The sequence below is a fragment of the Diabrotica undecimpunctata genome, chromosome 7 (genome assembly GCF_040954645.1).
Source record: "Diabrotica undecimpunctata isolate CICGRU chromosome 7, icDiaUnde3, whole genome shotgun sequence".
Lineage (NCBI taxonomy): Eukaryota > Metazoa > Arthropoda > Insecta > Coleoptera > Chrysomelidae > Diabrotica > Diabrotica undecimpunctata.
The window spans coordinates 143,432,704-143,452,252 of NC_092809.1; the positions used below are offsets into that span (position 1 = coordinate 143,432,704).

At 32.1% G+C, this 19,549-nt stretch overlaps 1 protein-coding gene across 1 annotated transcript in view; it reads left to right on the plus strand.

Moving 5' to 3' along the window:
* Positions 1-19,549, plus strand: part of LOC140445958 (uncharacterized) — a 417,159-nt gene that overhangs the window by 123,777 nt on the left and 273,833 nt on the right. The gene's annotated exons all lie outside the window — the stretch shown is intronic.

Sequence of the window (19,549 nt, forward strand, 5' to 3'; positions counted from 1 at the left end):
CTTTTTAGTTGCATTATTATTGATGAATGTTATGTATATTCTTGCTTATATTATATACTAAAACGCTAAGCCCTTTTCTTGTCCACCACTTTACTCAAAAACCATATTAGATAATTAAAATATTTTTTCGGGATATTATTAGTATTACGTATGAGATTGTCAAGATATACTTTTGGTACAAAAATTCACTTCCGGTTTTGAGATGACCGGAAGTTAAAATTTACTTTAAGTTTTAGACCCCACAATGTATATATGGATCGAAAGGTCTCGTCGAGACGAATCTAAATATGTACTTCCGGTTGCGATTCGACACCGGAAGTGACCCGAAACGCGCATAAAACGTCAAGATAGAGCAAATCTGACACCGGATTCGTGATCAGCATGCAAAATTAACTGCTAAATGATAACATTGTAACAAAAAACATTGTTTTCGACGAAATATTTCGTGATATTTAATACACTTTTTACTTGCATTATTATTGATGAATGTTATGTATATTCTTGCTTATATTGTTTGTATTGATCTCTTAATTTTTCTCGCAAAATAAAAATTTCATTTAAAAAACTCGATGTCGAGTTGGTCCGCTAGTAATACTTAAACAAATATACCCAGATTAATTAGTTATATTGCCGTTTTTCTCACTTTTAGTCAATTAGTTTGTCAAAAGAAATAGATTTATGTATTCAATAACTCTTTCTATATAAAATAATTATAAACTATTAAATTTTTGTTGGCCTAATGTAATCTTAATTTTGTTTTATTCTGGCCATTACTGAGAATGATCTTTCACTGCTTATTGGAAAATTGAAATAAATTAACAGACTAGTGTTTGGGATAATTGCAATAATATTATTTTCCTGAATTTTCATCTTTGTTTGAGGAAAAATGACGTAAACAATGGTTAATTTCTTCATAATTTTCTTTTTAAGATTTCACAGTATCGGAACGAGCAGACCCCGTGGTAATACTCAAGTGTTTGAACCTACAAAATTTTTGTAATGCATTCCACCTATGTGTAGAGCTTAAAAAAAAATACGTAAAATTCCTAAATGATATTGAAAAAGGTGCAAATTTTCATTTTCGATGACAGTAGCGTTTCCAATTAAATTTATTGAATGATTTGCGCATAGTATGAAATGGACAGAAAAACTATGTTGTTTTATTCTGGATTGGAGTCTTGGTTAAAGAACCTCGGAATCTGGTTCAATACAACATCTGTGCAGCTTTTCCTCGCTGCTGCAGATAAGATAAAGATTGCCATGATGATCGCCAACATTCGTAACGGATAGGCACATCAAAAAGAAAAAGAATGTAATAACAAATTATTTAAAATAACGTTGATATCTACCTATTTTCATTTTTTGTCAACAAAAATAAAATTTCCGATGTAGACAATACTTTTATGTTGCCGTCATAGAACGCCACTGAGAAATCTAAAGAATTAAGAATTCGAATAATTTATGCTGACCAAATTTTAATTTACTAAAATGCATCGTGAATAGGTCTGTTATTATTGCTGGCTCACTGTTTAGGACCGCATATTACCCATTAAAATGTACGAAGAGCTATTCAATTTTTGTGAACCTATATTATTTTGATTGTGTTATTAGTAAACGACGTATTTGATTTGCACCTCGTACAATTAGTAGATCAAGTTACATTTATGAGTCACCCTCTCCAGTTTCTTGTCGAGGTATAGTATGGTTCAGAGTATAGTTTCTAAGCATTTAACCTCAGGACCAGAGTTGGTGTAGTTACCGTTTATATACTTTTGAAAGAACGAAAGCAAGGAACTATTACAGAGACACCGCAAACTGTGAAAAACCTAATACAAAATGCTTTATTTACGCGTATTAAATTTTATTTTATAGGCTGTATTTGGACATAGAGTATAGATACCTGGATTATTCCAATGTTCTAAATGTGTGGTCTTTTTTTTACTAATTTTCCTATTTGAGGAAACAGAATAGAGAAAAAAGTAGAATTTAACATTCAGCATTTTATGCCTGTTAATTTTCATTATATATTATTTGATCACTTATCTACTTAGTTTTCTTGTGTTCTTTCTAAACACTCATTTATAAGATATTAATTAAAACATTCATTGTTATGAACCCCATAATTTGATTAAGATTAAAAACTCACTAAATCGAATTAATTATTAAGCCCAATGTAATTAATGATTTAATTATGAGAAAGCAGTTATGATCGCCCACTACTCTATTATCATAATACTTAAACGTCTTATCTTCTCTACAGTGCCGTAGATATCAGTAATAAAAATTCTACTCTTTCAGTTCTCTATTGTAAAATCGTTTCCCGGAAAATTAAAATTAAAATGAAAATTATACTTATTTAAAACCATTGTTGATTTAATCGTGTTAAAATAAGAATCAAAGTAACAGAACATCCCAAAACATGTCTCCTCTATTCATTGGCTGATTGATACCTGTATCGGAGGTCGTCATTTCATCTTTTACGCAGTCAGGCGATACGTCTTCTACCGTTTGATGATCTTCGATATGTCATTTTGACCACTCTGGTTCCCTTCATTCTACTTAAATGACGATTCCATTGTTTTTCTGATCTCACTTCTCTTTTGGTTTCTTAGTGTAGTTCCTGTAATTCTTCTCAGTATTCTCATCTCTACCGCTCCAATAGCTTTTGTGTTGAGACTGGTTCTGACGTATGTCATTAATGGTTTTATTCTGGTTGAAATTCTTGATTTTATCTCAGTGCTAATATGTCGGTTTCGCTATATAGTGTTATTAAGACATCCTCCCAGTCTGTTTGGTTTTTGTCTTTATTATCTCACGACTCTGTACAAGTCTTCATAGCTGGATAGTCTGATCTTAGGATATTTTACTTCCGTTACTCTCAAACCAAAACAATCAGTATTGTTTTGGTTTTCTGAGTTGAGATCGTCTCATTAAATACTTTTGCTGATGTATTGAATCTGTGGAGTAGTCTTTGGAGATATGTAGCATTTTTACTTCTTTGTTTCCCATTCTGTATCTACTTCCTATATTGACACTGTTTATGATTTATTCCATAATTATTGAAGAGCATAGGACTTAATGAGATTATCTGTCTTATTCCATTGCCTATGTCTATAAGTTTTCTATCTATTCTGACTTATCTTATTTTCTCATTCTTTCTTGCAAAATTTTAGTTGTAAGCTTCAGAGTGATATTAAACAAATTGATACCTCTGTAGTTTGCTGGTTTTTTTATCACCTATTTTCTGCTTCTCTTATTCTCTTATATTTTATTCTCATTCAGGATTAGTTCGCTAATTTTTCGGTACTTTATTGTGTTTCTGTTGGTGTACTGTTGGCTATTCGATCATTGCTACTTCATAAAATTTCAGCAGTTCGTTTGGTATCATATTCATATCATATATATGTGTTTTCATTCGAATTTTGCACAGCAACAATTTATGATCGCTGCTAAAATTCTCGAATCAAATTAACGCCACATTATCTTACATCATAATCATTTCCCAATATCTCAAGTGTCATTTTCCTGGGAATATGCCTCTCCAAGAACTTTCCAAGTGTTGTTCTTGTATTTGCTCCATATTTCAACCTTTTCTTCCATTATTTTCTTCATATAATATTGCATGAAAGTCTATTTTCCACTACTCCTTAATATTTTACTCATTATTCTTTATAAATTTCCTACCTAAACTACCAGCTATTATTACGGTATCATCAGCATACCTAACATTGTTAACAAAAACCCATTCACTTTTATCGCTGCTGTTTGTGATTCAATAGTTTCCTAATATTGTTTTGAAGCTATTTTCTTATGAGATTTTAAAGTAATTACTATTTTAATGGGAATAAGCCACAATTGAAGGTTAAAGTAAGTTTATTGACGTTTCAATGTCCACTTCGGAAATCGTTCTTATTTTGAAAATAAGTTTTTGTGAGAAAATGGAGTTAAAGCACTGTGTGTGGTCCCTTTAACAGAAGATTTACGAATAATTACAAATCTATACTGACATCAAGTGGCAAGAATAAAAGTTGAACAAGAACTGTCGGATGAAATAAATATAAAAAGAGGAGTGAGACAAGGCTGTATACTATCGCCTTTACTCTTTAATTTGTATTCAGAAGAAATATTTAAGGAAGCCCTAATGGAGACAACAGAAGGTATTATTGTTAATGGTGTAACTGTAAACAATATTAGATATGCCGACGATACCTTGATGCTGGCTAATTGCGAAGAAAACCTTCAAAATCTGGCATATAGTGTTAGTTTATATTTGACCACTTATTTTGCCAATTTGAAGTATTCAAATCTTCTCTTGGGTAAGTGAATAGTGCCAGAAATAACGACTTTCAATGTCTACCACGTCTTTTTTTTAATCGAATATGTGTCTTATTTACACCAAAATTTTCCACTGTCAGATAAGTTGAAAGCAAAATTTGTAACGAAAAATATCGTTTTTATGAAATCTATTGTGCTGCTCATCCATGATCACCATTATAGATCAGACCTCACAAAAGAATTAAAACCAAATCTATCAATATTCTGTTTCAATACTCGTATAAAAGATATTTTCATTCTTTTCACTGCCAACATTTTTATATTAACTAACAAATCACAGATACTTACTGTCTCCTTCAAGTTACAAATAATAGTGATGTTTGTCCACTGAATAGGTTACTCAGAAGTCAGCTCTCGGACTAAAACAAAATCCCGAACACGACTCATTGACACATACAAGTCTTTATAATAATATGAATCTTGTATTCACAAAGAATTGTAAGTTACGAAAGTTAAGAAATAAGATTAAATAAGCACGCCAATGATAATAATCTGATGTTAATAGAGTACCAGCAAGTGCAAAAGCGCTTTCTAGACTGAAAGGGAGCCTTAATAAATTAGAAAGTTCCATCATTTAATATAGACTAGTACAGACTTAACTCATAATTGCACTAAAATTATATCAACACGCAGACTTGCACACTTGCACTCCACTCGTTATCGATTAATAATTAAGTATATAGCACTCGTTTTGTTCTTGATTATTTGTGTCTAACTAGGAAGTTGAGCATTAATGAATGCGTCGTGTGCACCTCGACGTAATTACGTTAATATTCTGCACTTATGCACAATTTTTCCTTTGTACGAAGCAAATTATCGTTAGCTAGTCGATATTTAAATTTAAAATTGAATTCTTTAGAAAATGGTAAATGTAATGACGAGAAATCTGAAGGATGAATCGATTTGTAAGGCTTGGAATGATAGACAACACATTATAATTAGCCGTCAGTCATTACACAAGAGTTTTACAACATAATTTACTAATATACCTATTTTCTTTTGGTCATTATGGTTCGTCTAGTACTTAAAGTGTCAATCGCGTATATTACGTTATGCAAATCGATTCCATCAATCTTTGGTTTCTTTGGTCTTTCGACAAGCATAGACTTTTCTATGTAATCCCCAAAACGTATCCTTAACGAACGCGAACTTTATGTTGGCATAGTTGGTTACTAAAAAGAAAGAACTAACATGTACAGATGACTGGAATTACTTGCAACTAAAACATTGAGCTGTCAAGACCAAAACTTCAGAAAATTCTATTTCGAGAAAGGTTCATTATTCTGAAATCATATATATATATATATATATATATATATATATATATATATATATATATATATATATATATATATATATATATATATATATATATATAAAGTGCACTCGTAAGTGAATGGGATGTTTTTGGTCAATTTGGAGATAAAAAAGACAAGAGTTGTGCTACTTTATCTATTTAATGAAGAAAAAATTAAGTAAACGATCTTACCTTTAAAAGATCTGTAGCATTAAAATGGTATTAACGTGAAGAAACATCAAAAATTAATCTAATAAATACATCAGCAAAAACACAGAAACACAGAACGCCGGAATTTGCGTAATTTTATATTAATTTTTTTTTTAATTACGCAAATTCTCATATTAGATGTATCGCTAATAACACTCTTTTAGATGAACTGATGATGCTCATTAAACAGGGCGAAACGTCTTCATTAAATAGATAAAGTAGCACAACTCTTGTCTAAATAAAAGAAGTTTTCATTTTCAAAATATCATGAGATTGTTCTGAATTGTCAATATAGATGAGATGTCAATATAGATAAAATTAAATTATTAGAAGAATTTTTCACTAAGTAACAAAAAACAAAATTTGTTTAATTTACTAATGTTTGTATTTTGAGAACGATTTCCGAAGTGGAAATTGAAACGTCAATAAACGTTTTTTAACCTTTAATTGTGGCTTATTCCCATTTAAATAGTAATTAATATCATGAGATGATAAATATTCAAGACCCTGTATAGGTTAAAAATTTATAAATATAATGTTTTATTTGTAATAAGTGTTTTGGGAAAACAGTGGATTAAAACAGTGAATAGTTTCTAAGAACCTGTGTATAGAAAAACAATTCAGGATTATTTAGAAAGTAAGAAAGTATTGTTTAAAATTTTACAAATAATTATACATGGTTTTGTAGCAGATAAGAATTAAAAATTAATGTTAGATATATAATGGGTTGTATATTATTTTCTTCGAAGGTAATCCTATGAATAGATGTTATCTTTTACAAAGAGGCATTTGCCTGTAACAAAACAAAAGAAAGCTTAGTCGATATCATATCCTGTTAATTGGGGGAAAAACCAATTACAGTAAACACGCTTGATTTCTTGAAATTTAAAATTAGGAAAATTTGAAGTTTGATAGTGGGATGAATTTGTATGAATGAATGTTGATTGGCTAGAAAGTACTAGGAGAGGAGAATAAGACAGTCGACTTAAAATTGAACCAGGAGATTTGAATCATTGTGTTTTTAAAATCGAGAACTAGAAGTCCACTTTAATAACAATGTATGGAATCAATATTGTGTTTTTAACAACCAGAACAAGAAATCCAGTTAGAGAACAGTGTGTGAAAAAGAAGTATAAGTTTTTGTGTGTGAGTTTAAGTTGGTGAGCAGAATAGTTGTAGACGAATCTAGACCCAGGTCGAGAATCTCAAACTCCTTGTGTCCGAAGAGACTCCCAAATCTGTAAGAAAAGGAAAAAAGTTATATAAAGTTTGTACAGGATAAACATTAGAGGCGGGAGACGCAATTTGCGGAAAAATTCCCATTATTATTATTGTGAAACGAGTCGGAGGTGATATTTTTTTTAATTTGGAGAGAAACTGAACGAGTGCTGTTTTTTGTGTAACAGTTTTTGGAGGGAGGAAGCGGAGCCACACGTGTTTTGAAAAATTGGACAGTATTTCGGGAACACAATCCGGTGACTAAGTCAGTATCCGTTGGGAGACATCGCGGAAAGAAGTTAAAAAATGTCAGTCAATTTGTTTGTGAAATAAGCGTTGTATGTACACCATATATTTTATTTAAACTCATATCATAAAGCAATTGATAAAAAAGAATTGAATTCATAAGTCAGAAAATTTGCATATAATAAATTTTGTTTGTTTTTTAAGAAAGGCATAGCTCGCAACAAAGGAAAACAATATAATAAATATGTGTATAAGATGGAAGGCAACCATATATACGTATTACTGACTATTGGTCGTCTCCAGTACGGTGCAGCTAATTTAGAAAATGAGCATGATAACTTTAAAAAGGATCGATAAGGATCAACGCGACCAGTTTGGGGCAATAATGTTTTCATTGCTCTTTATTCTTTATCCCCTTCTTTTCCCGTTGATCTTACTGCTCATATTTGCTTAATAGGTATTTTGATGCTCAGTCTGTGCAAATGCCCTAACTAACCAAATTGTTTGCTATCTATAAATTGTGTTGTTAATTCAGTATTCATATGTGTTTTAATTTTTTCGTTTCTCACTTTGTCTATTTCTGAAACACCTCTCACTCTCAATTGACAACAAGAAATTTTATGTCTATTGGATATTTTAATCCTTTTTAAGAAACTGTGTGCTTTATCTTAGTGCTAATATTTTATATCTGAAAAGATTGTGTAGTTAAATTATTGATTTGTTAAAATTACTGCATCATTTAAGACAAAATTTCGAAATGATTTTGAAATGCTTTATTAGTTTGTGGCATTACGTTGGTGATTATCAGCTGGGTCATAAAAACTGTTCTATCAATCATTGTCAAACGGTGTATAACAACAATCATCCAATAAATCATATATATTGCACCATCATATTCCGAATTTCACTTCTTGTGACAAACGGACCTGTGGTCTCATTTCCTGACTCTATTTCAAATTAGCAACCGCACCAACACGTTTTGTTTATTAAATCTTTCAAAACTTCTCATGGATGTGGTTTCTTCAATTTGTGTACCGTTCACACTAAGGAAAACAAATTGGCAACTGAATAAAAATAATAAAAAGATGATGTGATATTAGAAGCTGTTTAGGTTTTTTTTTTCTAATTTGAAATTAAGTAACTCTATGAGAAACTGCTACTGGTGTGCATGTGAGCGTAACGCCAGAACAAAATAACGGGTTTAAATGCAGAAATTGGCGAAAAACGGAAAATTTAAATAAGAATGATTGTTTCATTAAAAAAATTGCAGCTTCCTAGTCAACTACTGTAGGAATCTCTTGACATTATATTTGCTTTTCTTATTTTGTTGGTTTTTGTACATTTTAATTGCCTAACATTTTGTAACGTACATCTTAGCTGGATTTATTATGTTACGTTATAAATTGAAATAGGTGTCCCCTTTTGTTTTATTATCTCCAGAATGTCCCTCGATTTATTAGTTACGATAACGGGCCACTACGAACTCCCCCACGCTACCTAGATTTTAATGGGTTCAGTTTTATAGTAGGATTAAAAGCGACTACGAACTGCTCCACGCTACCTAGGTACTTAGATAATATTTTTGGGAACATATATAGTTTTTATTTTACTTTATTGTATTCAAAAAGGAACCCAATTCCCAAAGCATGAGCGAAAATTTTAAATGATTAAATAATGAAACTATAACAATATAATCGAATAAAGTTTATTTATAAATCTACATTAACTTATATACAATAACAAAAACTACAGTTATACAATGACAATGCTTAATTCTAATGTCTAATTAGTGATTAAAATAAGTAAGAGTAAACATTATATTTTAAAGTTTAAAAGTTAGCTGCATAATAATTGCAAACTGACTTAATTAAGTCTAATTTAGTAATGTTTTGATTAACGTAATATTCATTTAGCCTATTTTCAATAAAATCAACTTTTCTTTTTGCCGTTTTATCAAGTTTTTTTTTGAATCTATGTGTAGATCTAATTTTCACATATACTTCTGCTTAAAAATTTAACAAAATGTCTGTAAATTTAAATATGCCAGAATGTGATTTATAAAAACATTCGTTAAATTTCGAGTGAAATGATTCACATGCGTTTGTAGTAAATATAAGAGATGATGAATTTGAAGCCCACATGTAAGGTGAAAATGTTGAATCTTCCGTTAAATAATTATCAACTAGGTAATCACAAAATTGCAAAACTCTGTCATCTTCTGGCATAATATTAAAAAGTTCATCAGAAAAAAAGTCACCAACATTAAGGAATGCTGAAAAATAATTTTAAATTTCCAATAACAGTTTGATTTTTATATTCCGAGGACAAACCTAAATTTTGAATTTTTCGGTACCAATTTTGTGTTAAATGAAATTTGCAACAAAAAATAATAATGTCGGGCCACACTAACTTGGCTTCATTTTGAATTGCTATTTCAAAATCAGAAATTATTCGCTTCGGTTTGAAATTTAAATTCAAATCTGTACATATTGTTATTAATGTATCAAAAGTCTTTTTGTTCGATTGCTGTGATTTAGTTGTTAACAAAAAAAAATACTAGAGGAACATAAAAACCATTTTTGTAACCATGTATAGTAAACATCTGACAAAAATATTTAGAACAGTTTTGAAAAGTTCCATCTACATACAAAGAATCTGCATTACACAAAAAGTAAAGATTTGTGAAACAATTGCGGAATTATTTTTCGTAGATAATAAAAAGTTTTCACGTGTATTTGTTTTTAAATTTAAGTTCACTAACACTTGTAGAACTTCTTCCTGTGACTTGAGCAATGATGGTGTGGTTTTCGTCTTGCAGCATAGATATTTCTTCGAACGCAAGAAATGTCTTTCGTCGTCAGCGGTAAATTGCTGAAATTTTCTTTCCTCGATTCATTGTGGACAATCTTTAAAGGTCTTTCACATATATCTTCTACAACTTTCCTCTCTGTAGAATTACTAAAAATTTGCCGGTTAAGTTCGATACCTGGAGCATGTTTATGCTCCACCGATGCTTTTTGAAGAATAACGTAATTTTCATCACCTTCCTTTGTGTACACTTTTTGTTGACACCCTTTTTTCATGCATCGCCATCTAACTTTTCCATCTTTGGAGACATGGGCCTTTGAATATTTATATTTATTAATTATTAATAAAAGTTCTCCACTTTGACTAAACATAGTCGTTGGATTTGCCATTTAAAAGTTAAACACTAACGGACAAAACTATACCATAAGTTGCAACCACTTGCAACTGAAGTGAATAACTGAAAATATTTATATTCTTACTTTCAGATATAATCAAATTTGGAATTTCCAGTCACCTGGTGAGTACCTTTGGAGAGGTACTTGGTTTTAATGGGCTCAGGTAGTTCGTGGGGCGGTTAGATAACGCCGACGATAACTGATAATGATATGAATAACTGTGTCATTTTTCTGCATCCTTTTCCACTTCAATGTACCGGACAAATCCAATTTAAGCCAAATTCCTAGTAAATGTTCTATGCTTTCTATCATCGTTATCTTAACTGAACCTTAATCAAATATGACGCAATATTTTTAAGTGCTCAAACAATTACCTCTATCTAATGGGCCTAATTGTTTAGCGTTTACCATTATTAGTTATTATCTTCGTTAACAATATTTTTATTTTCGACCGTGGCATGGTATGCGATATGTACATTGTTGCGATGCCGAAATTACTTCCGTGTGCTTAGCCGATATATTTTGGTGCGGTGAAATTCGACAGCAAAATAGTAATTTTACTCAAAAATTATTGCTTTACTTATAAAAATTATTCAACCAGTTTTGTCCAACCATGAATACTGTATAAAATGGTTCTGAAAACTGTTTTCTTGTGACATGTTTGAGTTAAATATTATGTTTTTCAATGGGATTAATCCACAATTGATTGTAATGCAAATAAAATTTTATAATTGTTTGACGTTTCGATTTCCAATCCGGAATTGGTTTTTAAAAAGATTATTTTATATTAGGGAGTTGTAGTAATAATATTTCATTGTGTTCAATACATTTATTTAAACATATTTTTTAACAAATGTCTGCAAGAATCAACAATATCCAAATTCCCATGTTATAACAATGATCGCTCTGCCAAGTAGTGACAACTGACAATGAGTCCCCATCCATTGTGCCTAGAGCCCCGTGACCATAATCATAACCTACTGATATGACATCTTTCCCCTTTTTTTACATTTGATAGTAATTAAGTAATTAAGCCCTTTTGAGTCTAGCGCTAGTTCCATTTCCAGCATTTATCTGGGAGGTTGAAGGTTCCTCTACTCCAAGACTTTGATTCCGATGATCTATTAATTTGTGGTGACTCCATAGAAGAGCATAATAATACACTAAATAAGGTGTTAGATAGAGCAAAAAAATAAATGTGAAATTTAACCCAAACAAAATACAATATTACGTTGAAAGTGTTAGATACTTGGGTCATATCTTTGATAAAGATGAGATGAGGGCTGACAACAAAAAAGTGAAAGCGATAAGAAAATTGAAGGATCCGGAAAATAAAAAGAAATTACAACAAATTTTGGGAATGGTAAATTATTTAAGAGCATTCATTCCAAACTTGTCAGAGATTTCCATGCCCTTAAGAGAACTCTTAAAACAAAGGAATGCATGGGTATGGACATATAGACATTCTGATGCACTAAATAAATTAAAAGAAGTAATTATGTCGAGTAGTGTGCTTTCCAATTTCAATGAGAAGTTACCAACCATGATACAGACTGACAGTAGGAGTAATGGATTGGGGTGCTGTCTCTTACAGAATAACAGACCGGTAGCATGCTAACGACAGTAGAGTCAAATATGAGTCAAATTGAAAAGGAGTTCATGGCAATTCTACTGACTGCGCCAAGTAATAATATTTCATAGTGTCCAATACATTTATTTAAAAAGCTCCGAAAACACCAACAGCAAGAAACCTCAACAAATAGAAGTTATTGTAAAACAAATGGTTCGAGGACAGTGCGTTGATTAAATAAGACAACTACTATTAACAAACTTCTAACATATATAATAGTAATGAAACTTTTACAAATTTAAACATTTTGAACGAAGTAGACTTAATTTCAAAATCGGTTATTTATCCAAAAAAATACATTACAGTGTAGTTTTTTGAAAAAATCTTTCAGCAAACAGTTGAACTATTTTGGAGAATTGTTTGGAGAGAGAAAAATAAAGATGATAAAGATCACTTTTATTAAATTGTGGAATGCCAATGTTTGATGTCAATACTGTTTACAGTATTTGACATGTTATTCTTTACTAATTGTAATTGTAAAACGTATTCCAATGGCCTTTAACGATTATAATACAATATAGAAATTTACAGTTAGAAGTAGGATTCTTCTTTCTATATCCTTGCCCTTGTATACATTATTTACTTTAATTTGTAGTTCACATTGTCCATACATTTACGTTCCTTTGTCAAATGTTTTATTTCATCTAAACTTTGACTTTATTTTACCTTTTAGTCTATTTTCCCAGCATTCCTTTGATCTGTCTCTTTTCTTTTGTCTATCTTGTTAGCTTCTGCTACTTTGGTGATTATATTAAAATTTATTATACCAGTTCTACATGCGAATTTTTCGTTTTAAAATTTATTTTGTGGTGTTAATCTTTGCTTCAGTATTCTTGTATAGAGATGTATATTGTTGAAATGAAAATAGCTATGTAGTTTTCTAGATCGGTTCCATCTTATTTTTTTATAAATCGGTAATATGTTCGTTTCCATTATGTATTTTGGTTTTGTCCCTGTTTACTACGCCTCTTGCAGTATTTCCAAGAACTGTTCTTTTCCATCAGGGCCTATAAATTTTATTATTTCAGATTTAATCCGAGCTATTCTCGTGCATTTTCTATACTTATTTCATCTTTATAAGTAAATAAGTTCTTTCTTACAATATTTTTATGATTATTATACTACAAATGTTTATTCCCAAAAATACCTAAGTTATGAAATCTTCTGCTGCTGATGAAAATATACCGTCAGTTCTGTTCGTCGAAAGATCCATGTTTATTTTATATGGGATATCTCGTTGCTACTAATTACAGGGTGTTAATTTCGACCGCTACTCTGCAGTTTCGCTGCCGATAATGCTATTTCGACTGGTACTCTGCTAATCTTCGACTCCAACAATATTCTTTATTTCCACAATAAAAAGTGTTTTTACTTCTGAGTACGGAACTTATTCACCTATAAACCTATTCACCTTCTGATTGAAGGTGAATAGGTTTAACTAATGATTAATTTCGTACGACTGATAAAAAACAGTCATACGCCCCGTAGTGATATATGGTAGAGAAACGTAGACGATAACAAAGCAACTACGTGTTTGAGAAAGAAAAATTCCAAAAAAGATCTTTGGCCTGTGCTTGATGGAGCAGCAGTACAATATATAATAAAAACCAACATAGAGCTTAAAGAACTATAACCAAACGCTAACATAATAAAATAAATAAAGTCCAGAAGACACCAGTGGGCAGAACACATCAGAAGACATTCTGATGAAAAAATAGTATGGCTGGTATGGGAAGAACCCCCAACTGGAAGAATACCACCTGCATAACCTTGACTCCGGTAGAAAGATAATATAGCACATGCCCTTAAAGCTATGGACGTGGAGTATTTGATGGAGATTGTTCAAGACAAAGATGAATGGAGGCATGTTGTCAAGTCGGCTAAATCCCACGAAGAGTTTTAATGCCACGAAGAATTTATTGATATTTATTAAATATACTTTTTTTTATTTAGCAGAATATTTATATTTTTTATTATTCTTTGCAAATAGATGCTCACAGTTCAGATTAATTAGCCTAATGAGCCATTTTCTGAAAATTTTACTCAAAATTGTACATCAACGAATATACAGAGAATGCGAAAGAAACCTGTGCGACAATCAATTTGGATTTCGTATGGGGCTCGGTACAAGGAAGGCATTATTTGGCCTCCAGATATTACTACAAAAATGCCAAGATCAGCGAAAAGACGTGTTTCTCTGTTTTATCGACTACGAAAAAGCGTTTGATAGAGTAAAACACACAGAACTTATAGAAACCCTAACACAACATGGTATAGACCATAACACTGTGGCACTTAAAAACTATATTGGGATCTTAATATTGTTCTGAAGCTATTTTCTTGTGGCATTTTAAATTAATTAATATTTAAATGGGAATAAGCCACAATTAAGGTTAAAATACATTTATTGACGTTTCAATTTCCACTTCGGAAATCGTTCTCTAAAAACTAATGTTTGTATTTTGAGAACGATTTCCGAAGTGGAAATTGAAACGTCAATAAATGTATTTTAACCTTTAATTGTGGCTTATTCCCATTTAAATATTAATTAATTTTATATTGGGATCAAATGGCGTCGATCAAAATAGACAATCGTCTGACAGCAGAATTGCCAATAAAAAAAAGAGTTCGTCAGGGCTGTGTACTTTCTCCACTGGTATTCAATATATATTTCGAAAAGATCTTTCAACATGCCCTCGAAAATATTGAAGAAGGAATAAAAATCAACGGAGAATACGTAAACAACTTAAGATACGCAGACGACACCGTCATTATTGCGGACAGTGCTGAGGGTTTACAACGACTTTTGAATGTCATAACCAGAGCTTGGGCAGCATTCGGTAAACTGAACTATATACTCAGAAATCAACAAATTCAATTACATCTTAGATCTAAAGTTTTTGATGCATGCATTATTCCGATATTAACTTATGCGGCACAAACATGGACAATCACAAAAAAGAATATGAATATACTTAGAGTCACTCAACACGCGATGGGAAGAGCGTATATCACTTAAGGACAAGAAAACAAACACATGGATAAGACAGAAAACCAAAGTCACCGATGTGGTGCAAAAATCATTAAAGTTGAAATGGGAATATGCTGGACATGTAACTAGGAGCGATCTAAACAAATGGCACAGATCAATTTTAACCTGAAGACCATACCAACACAAAAAACCCAGAGGCAGACCTCCTATGAGATGGACAGATGATCTGAAAAGGACTGCCGGGAAAAATTGGCTACAAGTAGCGTACAATAAAAAACAATGGAAAGGAAGACTTGAAGAGGCTTATGTTCCGATGTGGACGTGAATGGCTAGACGAAGAAGAAGAAGAAGAACCAGAGAGGGGATAGCTTGGGACTAAATATAATCACAAATAAATCAAAAGTAATGGCTGTTACACGTGCACCAAATGTTGACATTAATATTTGTATCTATAACAAACATATAGAACCAGTACAAAGATTCCAGTATCTTGGTTACTGGATAACAAACGATTTTGACCACGAGGTCGAAATACGTGCTCGTATAGAATATGCTAGGTACGCATTTCAACGGATGAAAAAATTCCTAATAAACTCTACGTTATCGTTGGATATCCGATACCAATTTGTAAAAACGTTTATTTATTCCATATTGCTATACGAAGTGGAAACATGGACTCTCGGAATTACAAGTATGAGGCGTATAGAAGCCTTTGAGATGTGGGTTTTTCGAAGGATGCTGAAGATCTCTTGGACAGAGCACGTGACCAACAACGAGGTGCTAAGAAGAATTGGTACTGAGAGAGAACTCCTAAATATTGTAAAAAAAAAAACAGAAAAACTAGTTATCTAGGACATATTTACAGAGGAGAAAAATACAACTTCCTACGACTTATAATGGAAGGGAAAGTGGAAGGAAGAAGAGGTCCAGGCAGAAAGAAGAAAATGCTCCTGGTTGAAAAATGTAAGAGACTGGACAGGCATGAACACAGATTTGATACTAAGAACAGCTCAAGATAGAGAGCAATTTGCTGTAGTTATAGCCAACCTTCAGTAATGGAGAAGGTACCTTAAGAAGAAGATTATTCTTTGTCCTATTTTACACCTGTTATAGGTTTATTTAGAGCTGGCTATATATTGAATATATCTTCGTTTCATTTTTTGACATTTGGAATTAAAATATTTAAAAACTGGCGCCCATTTTTTATGCGAAAATTTGTTCTTTCTCTTTTTTTTCTGTTTGTATATATTTTTCGTGTATTCCTTACCTGCCTAAACGACCCCGCCCATTATCTACAACGACTGAGCGATGGTGTCCTTCGAGACACAAAGTGTATAATTGTCCTGAGCCTACTTTCGAGTAGTTCGATTCACTTTATGTTACAAGACGTAGGATTAAACAAAACGAATAAATACAAACTTTTAATTCAAAACACCGACACAAATTTAACTTAAAGGGTCTTAATTGTGTTTCACTAGTCGAAAAGATCCAAAGAAAAGAAAAATTCAGTATCAGTTCAATTTTTCTAATGAAACCGCAAACTTCACCGTACTATTTTATATTTTACCTTCGAAAATAAGATAGGAATATGCATATTTCAATGCTTAAACAAATTCAAATATTTACTTGGAGCTTCACCAAACATCAAAGGAGTATCAGGGCATAGATAATGTGAAAAACCTTGGCATAAAGAGAAAATTTTGATTATTTTGTTGATACAGAAGAGGAGAGTTCAATAGATATATTTGTGTTTGTTTAAATACTGTAAAGGGAGTTATAATTTATTTAAGTGAGTTAGAATGTGAACTTTTGAATACAGTAAATATTTTTTTATTAGACATTCTTTGAGGATGTTACTTAATACTACAGATAGATCAGTTAAATTAAAAAGTGTTGTTTTATTTTGATTTAACCTACTACGGACGTACGAGGATGTACTGAAAAATCTTAGCCCAATATAGAAGTAAACAGAATTTTAAATTCAACGTCTTTCATTATTCAACATCTCCCCCTCTTCAGTCCTAAACCCCGGAGGGAGTGTAGGGGTCATCGTGATAATGATTTTCCACGTGATCTTCGGCCTTGTACCTTCCTTGGATAATAATTCTTTTCATGTTTTCTGTGTCTGCTCTCATGTCCAAAGCATTTTGATTGTCGGATATGGACTTTGCTGGTGAGCCGTTTGCTGACCTTTACCTCATTTAAAATTGAATTATTTGGTCCACGGAATTCGTAACTTTCTTCTCCAACGAACATTTAAGTGGCGTCTATCTTTCTTCTTTCCGCTTGTCTTAGGTTCAAGATTTACATCCGTATGTCAGTATCGGGAATATTAAGCTGATTACTGGGAATATTATTTAATAGACCTTCTCTCTTCCTCTTCCTTGAGCCCTTGTCATGGCGTGGTAACACTCGAAATATTACTAGCTTGCTGTAATTGGCTGCGATTCTATCCACGGATGTCTTCATGTAAGGCTTTTCCCATCAGAGTCTTCATTTGGTCTCCTATCGTGTTGGAGATCTTCCTCTTGATCTTCGGCTGTCTATCTTTCCTTCTACTACCAATAGTTCCATGGTCTCCGTTCTTCTAGCCATGTGGCCGAAGTAAATTAGGTATTCTCGGTTTACTTGTTTTAATAACCTGTCTTTTATATGAAGCTCTTCCAGAATTGACAGGTTTAGATCTATGTTCTTCTATAGACCCACATTTCGAATGTGGGTCTATAGAAGACCCTAGTTCCTTTCTTTGTTTTGAACACATCTGAATATATTCTGTTTATTTTAACTATGGCTGTATTTTTGTTATGCATCCATGTAATTGATCTTTTATCACATGGGTCTCAGTCCATCACTGCAACAATTTGTAAAATCATAGTTCCTCGTCTATGCGTTTTAGTTTGGTTAGTATAATTCCACTTCCAGTACCTTTACGTGAATTTTAACGCCGCATTTGCGCAGATCTATGGTCGACAATGAATACAAGTATTCTACCTCTACCAAAAAATAACAATTACAGAATGTGTAATTACAATAACTATTGATTGATAAGCCTTGTAAGAAATGTAATTCTTGCATCTACTATTTTCATAGATTATTTATATATTTATAACCGTATGTGATAATATTATAACGAATTTCTCTTATTTGTGCTTTGTTTTCTCCAAAAACGCAACACACCGTTACTTTTACGCAATAACCTAAAAAATAACTATATTTATACATATTACAAAACAAGATATACCTCCATGGTTATAACTTTCATTTACTACCTAGCACCAAAAAAACGCATCAGATGTACCATTATTATATTAATGAAATTCAATTTATCAAAAAAGCGCTAACATAGCATGAAAGAAGAACAGTTTAATGCTTATCATAATTTCAATTCGTACAAAAGAATGGTACGTTCATACTAGAAATTAGAAATCATGTAGATCCTTCTTTTAATTGAAGTGACTACCCACCGAGTGCTAGTCAGTACCTTGAACTTTTCATTCTATTTTTGTTGCTAGTTCAGCAGATTGGAAAGTGAATGTATAGGGAGGCCATAGAACCTGATCATGCCGCATTCTACAGAGTGATTGGGTATATTGTTATTATTCTTAGACACTATTGTTAAACATCATTAATTTTTATTATGCAGTCTTTCAATGTAAAATCTATGGGTGTATTATAAAGGTATTTTTAGGAAACAATGGTAGATCCGCTTGATATTTATCAAAATACCTGTTTTAGTCTATTATATTCCGTTAATTTTATTAGCCAAGAAATGCTGTAGACATGAAGGTGTGATAATAGACAGAAAAATCTATTATTTATTATAACATAAGGTACGCCCTTAAATACATAAATCTTGTCTTGAAAATGCAATAATCCCATCTCAACTAAAACATTGAAAGATCCACTTGAAATCTGGAAATAGTTTTTTAACATATTTCATCTAATTTACTTACCGTTGCACGTCATCCGCGTCATAGCCCGTGAGGTCACATGATACCAACACGAAATATTTAGGCGGTAGGTGTGTTCTTTTTTAGAATCACTTTGCCGAGTACACTGGCATTACAGCCACTTTTTTTTTCTTTTTTTCGTCTTTATAGAGGGGGGGTCTGGAATCTTCAAAAGACATCTCAGTCCAGGGCGCCGCCTGACTAACTTTAGTGCAGGATTCGTTCTTCGTACTCCCGGCGATAGTTCCCGAGGTACTTTAAAATGCCCTCTCGTCGCCGAGTCTACGCCGAACGCCTACCTGCTAAACCAGACCCTCCTCTGTCATCCAGCAATCCGGAAGCGGAATGGCCGCTGTAAGGCCGGCATCACTTCCGAATCACTACCTTTATTCATTCATTCTCCATTCATACACATCCACACTCTATTCATCAGCAAGGAGGTTCCCTGTCTCGTTTAGCGTTGGTTTA